Below are 11416 nucleotides of genomic sequence, written 5' to 3'. Positions count from 1 at the left end.
TTCTAGGCGCTTTAGTCTGGAACCGCGCGACTGCTATGGTCATAGGTTCGAATCCTGTCTCAGTCATAGATGTGTGTGACGTCCTTAGGTTAGTTAGGTTTAAGTAGCTCTAAGTTCTAGGGGACTGACGACCTCCGATTTTAAGTCCCATAGTGCTCAGAGCCATTTGAACCATTTAGTTACACTGCCCTTGTGAACACTGCCCTTGTGAACACTGCCCTTGTGAACACTGCCCTTGTGAACACTGCCCTTGTGAACACTGCCCTTGTGAACACTGCCCTTGTGAACACTGCCCTTGTGAACAGTGTTTAGGAATATTAGCCCATAATTTGAACTGTAGCAAACTGTAGTTCTGAGGCATAAATCAAATCAAATATTCCTGCCACGTCTTTCTGCAATATCGCAGGAGGCACACTTCCTGCTTCTCTTAGGCGTGTTACACGACCTCGTTCACCGTCACAAGCGGAAGGCCTCAGACACAGCGAACCGATTCGGTTCAAATTTGGCAAGTCGCTTGTGTACAACCTAAAACGAAGAAATCCAAGATATTTTGGGTCAATACCCCCGCGTTTTTGAGAAAATCACCCCTAAAGGTTATGACGAGCAATCGACTCAAAATTGGCGGGATCGATAGATAATTGTAAATAGAGCATTTTTCATCATCAGGTATGGGGTCCGAAAACGCACACTTTTCCAGAAATCGAGGTAAGAAACTTTTACAACTGCCGCTTCTGTACCCACATGGTAAACGCTTTTCGCCGACACCACCGATAGTCGCCAGCACGGTAGCTCAGCGTGTTCGGTCAGAGGGTTAGCTGCCCTCTGTAATAAAAAACTGAGTCAACGGCTGAACACTGAACTAGAACGGGTGTCATGGGTCATCCGCACCGAGCAAATGAATCGAACAAAACGAGAATAAAAAAAATATAGCGCAACGACCAAGGTAATTGTCTGGGATTCGGAGAGCCAGGGTTTGAATCTCGAAGAAACCTAGCAGATGTTCTTTTCGTTTGTATTTTTCCATATCTCAATTGGTTGGGATAGGAGGGTCAATAAGGCAAGTAAATCAATAAGGAATGATAATATTAAAGTAGGTAAATAAATTTCTCGAACGCCGAGAAAGGGAACTGCCTGCTTCCAGTAGTGCATTGATAATGCATCTGTCTTGCAACACTTTAACAAAACAAAACATATCGTCTGTAACTTCCCGCTTATCATCGTCTGTGATAGGCTTCCAACTATATATTACAGTGCTAATCGAAGGGTGTACATCCTCCATTATTCAGAGGTTCGCGGCAGCCTAATGACGGAAAACAATTATTTCCGATTGACTTCTAGTAGGCTCGTGCTGGACACCTTCATTCTTCCAGGTGCACAACTATGATATTACAAGATCAACCGGGACAACTTTACTCTCGCCGCGTGCATTCTGCCCCGTGCCTCGCTGTAAACAAGCGTCGCGCGGTTGGTTATCTATGATCCCTCGTGAGGAATTCGCACCACTCTTACTCAGAGTTGTTTTCATGTGACAAGGCTTAAACGTTTAATACTTTACTAACACACGGCGAGTGCAAAATTAGTTTGCCTACCTTATTATCATCATTCCTTATTGATTTACTAACGTTATTAAGCCTCCTATCCTTATCAATTGAGATATGGAAAAAAAAAAACGAAAAGAATAACATCCGCTAGGTTTCTTCGAGATTCCAATCCGGATTTTCGATTCCCACCCAGTTACCTTGGCCGCTGCGCTATCGGCACTGTCGGCGAAAAGGTTTACCATGTGCGTACAGAAGCGACAGTTGTAAAAGTTTCTTTCCTCAATTTCTGGAAAAGTTTGCGTTTGCGGGCCCTATACCTGATGAAGAAAAATGCACTATTTACAATTATCTAACGATCCCTTGAATTTTGGGTCGATTGCTCGTCATAACCTTTAGGGGCGATTTTCTCAAAATTGCGGGGGTGTTGACCCAAAATATCTTAGAGTCCTTCGTTTTAGGTTGTACACAAGCGACCTTCCAAATCTGAGCCGAATCGGTTGGCCGTGTCTGAGGCCTTCCCCTTGTCAGTGAGGCGTCGATATTGCCGTCTCGGTCGCCGTAAAGGCATTCTTGACTGTCAGCAGCTCACCACGTCCAATCTGAATGCTAGCTAACGCTCACATCCGTTGGAGCGTGTGTTTAAGGCAAGCTTGGTTTGCATCCTCGTAGTAGCACTACTAGATCCATTCATAAGCGACAGGTACGAAATTTGGGAAGACTCCATCTATCTTATGTTGGCACTTTCGTTTGAGAGTTGCACAACTCCTCCTTGATGTTGAGACTATCTCCCCTGTCAGTTTGTTATGAAGTGATAGGCCGAAGAAGTTTGGGAAGGATAACGAAGAGATGGGCGCCGCAAGAGGGAAAGTCCTAATACACGAGAAGAAGAATAAGGTGAAGCGAGTGTTCACCTTAACAGTTTTCATGTTTCTCCGTAAGCCTACTGCTACCTATTTTCTACCGCGCGCGCGACGCCCGCAGTGAGATTGTCGGGGAGGATGGCACAGAGTAGTTTGAGGTAGGACGCAATGGCCGTGGCGGTTCTGCGACGGATGGGCGACGTGCGCGACAGCCGGTCCGGAGATAGCACCAGGAGGCGGGTGGCGGCGCCCGCTTTTACAACCGCTGGTAAGGAGACTTCACAGCCCTCAGCGCCGGGGGAACGACGGCTGGCAGAGCCGCGTCGGTCACCCGTTATCCAGCTGGCCGGCGGCGGCCGCCGACGACCGGACCAAGCCAACACAAAACACTATCACTTCAACGAAGCATACTGCTCTTTCTCTGCCGCCATTACACGCCTGTAATTATTTCTACACTTTCTTGGAAGAGAGGAAGGGCGGAAAGGGGTGTGGGGGATTAGGAAAGGATTTGAAGGAAATCTGCCGTGCCCTGTCAAAGGAACCATCCCGGAATTCACCTGAAGCTATTTAGGGAAATCACGGAAATCCTAAATGAGTATGGTCTGACGCGGGATTGAACCGTCGTCCTCCAGAATGCGAGTCCAGTGCGCTAACCAATGCGCGCGGTAGGTAGGGAAGGGTGAGAGGCGTGGAAAGGGGTGGTACAGAGAGGCGTGGGAAGGGGTGGTACAGAGAGGCGTGGGAAGGGGTGGTACAGAGAGGCGTGGGAAGGGGTGGTACAGAGAGGCGGGGGAAGGGGTGGTAGAGAGAGGCGGGGGAAGGGGTGGTAGAGAGAGGCGGGGGAAGGGGTGGTAGAGAGCGGCGGGGGAAGGGGTGGTAGAGAGCGGCGGGGGAAGGGGTGGTAGAGAGCGGCGGGGGAAGGGGTGGTAGAGAGCGGCGGGGGAAGGGGTGGTAGAGAGCGGCGGGGGAAGGGGTGGTAGAGAGCGGCGGGGGAAGGGGTGGTAGAGAGCGGCGGGGGAAGGGGTGGTAGAGAGCGGCGGGGGAAGGGGTGGTAGAGAGCGGCGGGGGAAGGGGTGGTAGAGAGCGGCGGGGGAAGGGGTGGTAGAGAGCGGCGGGGGAAGGGGTGGTAGAGAGCGGCGGGGGAAGGGGTGGTAGAGAGCGGCGGGGGAAGGGGTGGTAGAGAGCGGCGGGGGAAGGGGTGGTAGAGAGCGGCGGGGGAAGGGGTGGTAGAGAGCGGCGGGGGAAGGGGTGGTAGAGAGCGGCGGGGGAAGGGGTGGTAGAGAGCGGCGGGGGAAGGGGTGGTAGAGAGCGGCGGGGGAAGGGGTGGTAGAGAGCGGCGGGGGAAGGGGTGGTAGAGAGCGGCGGGGGAAGGGGTGGTAGAGAGCGGCGGGGGAAGGGGTGGTAGAGAGCGGCGGGGGAAGGGGTGGTAGAGAGCGGCGGGGGAAGGGGTGGTAGAGAGCGGCGGGGGAAGGGGTGGTAGAGAGCGGCGGGGGAAGGGGTGGTAGAGAGCGGCGGGGGAAGGGGTGGTAGAGAGCGGCGGGGGAAGGGGTGGTAGAGAGCGGCGGGGGAAGGGGTGGTAGAGAGCGGCGGGGGAAGGGGTGGTAGAGAGCGGCGGGGGAAGGGGTGGTAGAGAGCGGCGGGGGAAGGGGTGGTAGAGAGCGGCGGGGGAAGGGGTGGTAGAGAGCGGCGGGGGAAGGGGTGGTAGAGAGCGGCGGGGGAAGGGGGTGGTAGAGAGAGGCGGGGGAAGGGGTGGTAGAGAGAGGCGGGGGAAGGGGTGGTAGAGAGAGGCGGGGGAAGGGGTGGTAGAGAGAGGCGGGGGAAGGGGTGGTAGAGAGAGGCGGGGGAAGGGGTGGTAGAGAGAGGCGGGGGAAGGGGTGGTAGAGAGAGGCGGGGGAAGGGGTGGTAGAGAGAGGCGGGGGAAGGGGTGGTAGAGAGAGGCGGGGGAAGGGGTGGTAGAGAGAGGCGTGGGAAGGGGTGGTAGAGAGAGGCGTGGGAAGGGGTGGTAGAGAGAGGCGGGGGAAGGGGGAGGGCGGAGGCAGAGAGAGAGGGAGAGGGAGAGGGGAGAGAGGGAGAGAGAGGGAGAGAGAGGGAGAGAGAGGGAGAGAGAGAGAGAGAGAGAGAGAGAGGCAGGCTTTACTCGTAAAGCTGTTTCATCTGAACATGATAACCTCCGCATTCTAAAGCACATTTCGTATCTGAGCCTTCAAGTCTCACTGGCCTGGTGTTTCGAAACATCCTATGAAAACGTAGTTGGACTCTCATTACTATTTTAAATCCGCGTTCCATATCCCATGTGCGTTTTATCGTAGTACCTCTTTGTTGCCAAGCATTCCTGCATTAAGAGATACATTTTTCATCGACACCATGTCTGTCATCGAAGAAATAAGCAATCGGTGAAGCTTTCTTTCTGCCATGGAAACAACAATCCTTGTCCTGCAGATGGTACATTCATCAATGCAATTAAGTTTTTGTTTTCTTTCCACTGTTCCATGGTCATTTTATGACGAGATGGTCCATACACTTTTGAGTCAGCATACAGTAACTAGCACTCGCTTCCGCTACCTAACGAAGAACAGGGAAGGTGCTAGTAATTAGTACTGGCAAATTCTCCTGTTCTTGTGAACTGTGACTTGTTGGACCGACTTACTCACGGTTATACAGTGTATCTGTGATCGAAATTTGTAATCCAGAGGTCCATGAAGCAGGACATTCTGTCTTCCAGCGCTTTTTACAAAGGTATCTATAGAGATCCTTTTGTTGAAAATAGCAGGTGATTTCACCTTGGCTACAGAACTTTTAGTACATGATATCCTTATACTCTGAACTACGTAATAGAATATAGTAAGAGATACGCGCAGTGTATGAAGGCAAAAGCAGCTTTAAATTTGCGGATCTGTAGCACCTTCCCATAACAACAACTATCAAATACGGAATGTTTCGATACCCTGACACTTATTTCCTACAGATTTTTGAATGCACACGTAGGGCTACTTCTGTAACATCAGACGATGTTCCACGAAGCCTGTGTGCGCCTCTCTAATTCCCACGTAAAATGATGGAAGTGACTATACATAATGGTGGAAAGGTATCTCCTCTGCACTCGCTACCCCCTAGCACAGAGGTTGCCCTGGTTTGGCCACTTGCAGCGAAGCCACCAGTGGTCTCTCTCACTGTTTCAGAAAGTCTGTTCGCAATTGCGAATATGAACCCCCATCGGCTGTCGATTGGGATGACGAAAATGATAGTTTGTGCCGGACCAGGACTCTAACCCGGATATCCCGCTTTATGCGAGCGGTGTGTTAACCGCTTCGGCTATCAGTGCACGAATCATGCCAGATCGAAATTTACGCATGTTGTCGTCCACGTGTCACTAACTGCAATAATACGTTACATACATTCCCGTCCCGGAAGGACGTATTGACTGGGAGTCAAGGGCCTGGTATTGACGAATAAATACGAACCAGCAGTGCCTGTGGTTCCTTCGGACCTGCTATCGTTCATCATGTTATCAGTGTTAGCTTCTAGTATACGCATGTGATGGAATGGCAGAGAGAGAGAGAGAGAGAGAGAGAGAGAGAGAGAGAGAGAGAGAGAGACGGTTTGGGACGCAAAAAGATACTAGCGTGTAGATAGTTTGATGCCACTGTATGCTCAATATTTCTGAGTTACATATTGAAAACACAGACATGCCAACTTCGTTTAGCGAATTTCACACGTGGGGAAGACTCTCATCCTCACACAACACAATGACCAACCAGCGTGCGGTTCGAGAAGAAAGGTCCGTGCGCCACTGGGAACAATGGCGCCGAAGGAGAAGGGGTAAGACGGTTTCGGAGCCTGTTGCAGCTGCAGTACGAGGAGAAAGGAGGTAGGGTAGACTTTTATATTTCGCGAGTGTTGGGCGGCATCGATCGGTTGACCACCTTTAAAGAGGACAGCAAACCGCACACTCCTCGAACGAACGTGGAAGTGTCGTCCTGTACCGAATCAGCGTGTCGGTCAAAGAATGATAACGAACGACAAAATTACCGCTTCACAGGACCAATAAACACTGTATTTCCTTTTTAAATATGAGAAATACACAAACGTGAACAAATTATATACAGGACTACTCTCTCGCCATATGGTTGCAACGATGCGTGATTTTCGAAATGTTCAGCAACGCGAAAACTAATAGTCGTGCTATTAATAAGAAACATGGATGCCCCTAAGTACGACAGCGTACATTGTCGATCAAACAGTTGTTAACGATCAAAAGAACTTAAGTGTTAAGTGGACAGCGTATTTACTAACCACGTAACTCGTATTCAATATTTCATCATTAAGTTTGAAAACTTTGTCGTTGATTTTGTTACTTTTATCACCAATGAACCCCCCATTCATCTGTCGGCGATGGCGTGCAACCCAATATTCTCAATATGAGGCATCCTCGCTGTATTCCGACTTGTTTGATGTGGCCCGCCAAGAATTCTCCTCTTGTGCCAATTTCTTCATCTGTCAGCATAGCAGGTGCAAGCAACGTCCAGAATTATTTGTTCGATAGATTCCAATCTCTGTTTGCCCCTACTAGGCACCGCCTCTATGGCTCCCTTAAATATCATTTAAGTCATTCTTAATGTCTTACTCAATATCCTATCATACCGCCCCTTCATCATGTTTTCCTCATTTCTTATCCGTCAACCTAATTTTCAAAGTTACACTACAGCGTCAAGAATGTTTGAATTTTCTTGTTGTCCGCTGGAAATATCACAGTTATAAAAGCAAAAATAACGTCACCCCTCGCCCGCCCACCCTCCAATGAATATATCTTCGTTCCTCTCGTACGCAACTACTTCAGTGAGCTAGAACGCAGACGATGTTTAAGTGAAAATGTTTTAATTTCCTTTATAACAGAGGGAACAATAAATAATTTTGTATTTGATTTTCCAGTTTTGCCTCGTGCGTATCATGCATGCACAACGAATACGAATTGCGTGACCATTGTGGTAGAAGAACAGAACATTTCAACAACGTAACAAACTATCACAAGCGTGCTAGTGACCTAAGCACCGGTTAGCTTTAACTGTATCTATTCTAGAAGTATTGTGGCTCTGGTTCAAATGGTTCTGAGCACTTTGCGACTTAACTTCTGAGGTTATCAGTCGCCTAGAACTGAGAACTAATTAAACCTAACTAACCTAAAGACATCATACACGTCCATGCCCGAGGCAGGATTCGAACCTGCGAACGTAGCGTTCACGCGGTTCCAGACCGAAGCGCCTAGAACCGCACGGCCACACCGGCCGGCCGAAGTTTTGTGTCTGTCGAGCTGTTTACCTGCAACTGTTCGGAGCATCGCTTCCGTTCGACAATTTCGAAACGAGATAACCGCCAAGTTCACAAATGCAGAAAAAAAAGATATAGTAATAACCACACCACATTAAATCTCACATTCCACCAGTAAGTGTAGGCGTAAAGCAGCACAATAGCAGATACAAATCATGAAATGAAGTCACTTGGATATTTAGAGCAGATCAGAGACGTTTTCATATAAATAAACTGTAGATTCGCAATCTTTGTCACACAGAGTTATTTGACTGGACAGTAGCTACCTGCTTCACGACCACCATTAGATTTTTTTTAAAAAGCAGCGACACATGACGAGACTGCGTACTGCACTTTTTTTTTAAAAACAAAAACCCGGTAACGGTCGAGAAACTGAATCGGTTATCTGGTGGAACAAATGACTATGTGACCTAGATTAATGCTCCTTCTGTTTATTTAGCCATAAATCACACTAAGGGGTGAGGAGAAGATTGAGTCGTTACCTAGGGGCACATGAATTGAATTTTCAACGGTTTTATCGAAACACTGTTTCAGTCATATATTGCTCAAATGACTGACGTTTCTACAAATATTTGTATTTGAGAACGAAGTTTCTCGCGACGTCATTCTTGTACGACGCCTTCTCTGCTTTACTGCTACGTCGAAATTTTCAAGTATCGCCACCATCGTCTTGCTCAGGAACAACTCATTATCAATCAGATGCTTCTGACTGTAACTAAACCGATGATTGTCGAAAGCTTAGTGTGTTATCCACATTCGAGCGGCATACCGATAATGTTCTATAAGTAGACGCGATTTTTTTTAACCTACTGGTTCTAGTAATCAGCTGACCTGTAAGGCAATGCTGCTGCAGTCGCAGCCTCGAATGATCGCGCAGTCGACGGGACGTTAAACTCTAATCTTCCTTCCGCTTTTTCAATGCAATAGCGGAAGATTCGATCGAATAAATGCCACGCTGAATCATCAAGGAGTAGAGTTAAGCGTACAAACTTCGTACATTACAGCTAACGCTGAAGCATTAACCGAAGATATGCAATAGAACAGAGGAGCGGAAAAAAAAGAAAAGAAAAAAAACCAGATTGATGGCGTACACTTCATTTGTGACTGGAATGGGTAGTGCTAAGCCAAGCTCAGAGAATTAACAGCTACCAAATGGGATGGAAACTTAAGTGTAAATTCACGCGTGACTCCTCGATGGCGAGAGAGTCAGTTAACAAGTGTCACATCGATCTATATCTGGCGAGTAAGCGAAGACATGACCCTACTGTTCGTACAGAGCATGCCGCTAATATAATGAAGTTTGCATAGAACCAGTGGATACAAGGGCGTCTTAAGCAGAGACGAGCGAGTAGTTATCCCCAGATCAGAATCAATACCTCCTTTCCCAGAAAGGTGTAATGACTGTGCCGATTCGCAGAAAGTGTCAGCTCGACAGTGAGCACTGCAACAGATACTGACTCGTCAGCGTCGACTGGTGGTCGTCGTCTGCTGCACGCTGCATTGGAGCATGTAACTGTGTCAACATCCATTGTAAAGAATCACGACCGTCTATCACTACAATTTTCACGTTAATGACGCCAATGGAGCACTGAGTGGTAAATGCAATGTTTACGAACAATTCCCACCTCAGTTTCTCTTACAGAGATGTTCACTTATGTCTCAGACACAACACACGTCATCACAATCTGGTCGTCTGTGTGTGAGTGTCATAGTTGGCAACGATACATACCGCCATGTGCAGCGCCGCGGGCTACAACAAGCGGTATCGATTCTTGTTCATTAATGATTAATGGCAATATGAACAGCAAGCGCTACATCACCTAGCTTTTGTACGCCTTCCTTGAGGAAACTACAAATGCTTTGTTTCAGCAGGACTCCGTCCGTCCGTATGCAAAGAGAAATTTGCAATCTTTGTGCGTCGAACGAGAGGTACCACCGTTTGTATGATAACTGGATATGACGCCCTGTGAAAATGTCCAGTCGCCGAGAGCTGGTAACAATGAAGGCAGTTTTGCGATGTTGCGGGAAATATTAAGAAGTTCAAATACCCTGTATCAGCCCTTTTACCTGTGCACTTTATGAACGAAATGTTTATTTATCGCTAATGGACCACTCATATTGCTGACAGTCCTGACCCAGCATCCTGTAATCCTGTAGAGCATTAATACAGTTTGTAGGAGTTTGTCTTTATTTCGCATGTAATTCTCTTCAATATTCACGAGGATAAATATTTACGAAACTGCTAACATTTTCCATACATCAATCAGGCAGCCGAGCACTGCTCAGTTAGCTGATACGTAAACGAAGTCTCTGTTTAACTGCTGCCACTAACTTCCATTTGAACCCGCTTCGTAACCTATGAAATTTATATTAAACTAGTTGTTACCCGCAGCTGCACTCGCTCATCAGTAGTTTTATTATTGTGAGTGACCTACTGTACCCGCAATAACATCAGCTGCCAGCCAAGTCCGGGTAAGCGCAGCTCGTGATGTGCGCCACGCTCTCCCCTCCCTTCGCCACACCCAAGCTGTCCCTGAGCACGATGCGTTTGCACGCGCAGAGTCGCTGTTGAGTAGTCCAACGGCAGTATGTGTATCTACGTATCGTGCTATTGAAGTAGCCACATACACAACGTGTGCATTATGTAACAAACAGCTTGGAAGTATTGATTAAACGAAGTGAAGTTGTGTATGCATTGTATTTGTTTCTTTGAATGGCACCACGCAGCACATACCAACCAGTAAAATTTTCACAAGTAACATTAAGATCAAAAGTTAGAAAGTAAATAGCTTTTTGCAACAGTAATAAGTTTCCCTAGTTCGCGTAATATTCTTCAAATAGATAAATATATTGTGCTACGCACTTTCTGAAATAGCCTGTGTTCTTCCTCTGGGTTCGAATTTCCTCCATAACAAATTCAACCGAAATCGGTTCAGCGGTTTAGTTGTGAAAATATAATTATTAGTATGGATAAAAGCTGAAATTGCGATTATCTTTTTCCCGTGATCCGATTTTGGGAAATTCGTCTAGTAGTTTCGGAGAAGCGTGCTAAGACAGACAGCCACGACAATTGTACTGGTCATTTATACGGAAGATGATATTAAAACATTTCTCTTTAAAAAACCTTTTTCTTGCTACCGAAAGCTACCCTGCTTTCGCCATCATCGCTTATTTTTCAACACAAACAGCAAAACACGTCCAGTACTTTTAGTGTCTTATTTTCTAATTCCCTCGGCACAGTTTTATTTCATTTGACTTCATTCCATTAGCCTTGCTTTAGATTTATTTATGTTCATCGTATAGCCTCTTTTTGAAGGAACTAGCCATTCCATTCAACAGCTCTTTGAAGTCCCTTGGTGTCTCCGACAGAATTAAGTCATCAAGAAAAATCCGTCGCCCAAATTCTAATTCCCTCCTCAATGTATAATTGATTAACATGGGGAACAGGCTACAACCCTGCCTAACTCCTCACCTACTGCTTCTCTTTCATTTAATAACTATACAATTTTTTTAATGTAGCGGTGCTCTATTTTTTAATTGTCGATAGGTTAACTAATGATTACGTCTTCGAAGATTACTTTCGATATGGAGCAAGGCTGCACCAAGTCTTCTCGACGCAATTTCGAAGCAGCTATTCTAAGAGGCTGAGCGCAGTGACTGAGGCGGAGCCAGGAGGTAAGGCGGCGTACC

Source organism: Schistocerca piceifrons, chromosome 7, assembly GCF_021461385.2.
Source record: "Schistocerca piceifrons isolate TAMUIC-IGC-003096 chromosome 7, iqSchPice1.1, whole genome shotgun sequence".
In the NCBI taxonomy this organism is placed as follows: Eukaryota; Metazoa; Arthropoda; class Insecta; order Orthoptera; family Acrididae; genus Schistocerca; species Schistocerca piceifrons.
Note: the sequence above shows the minus strand (reverse complement) of the source record.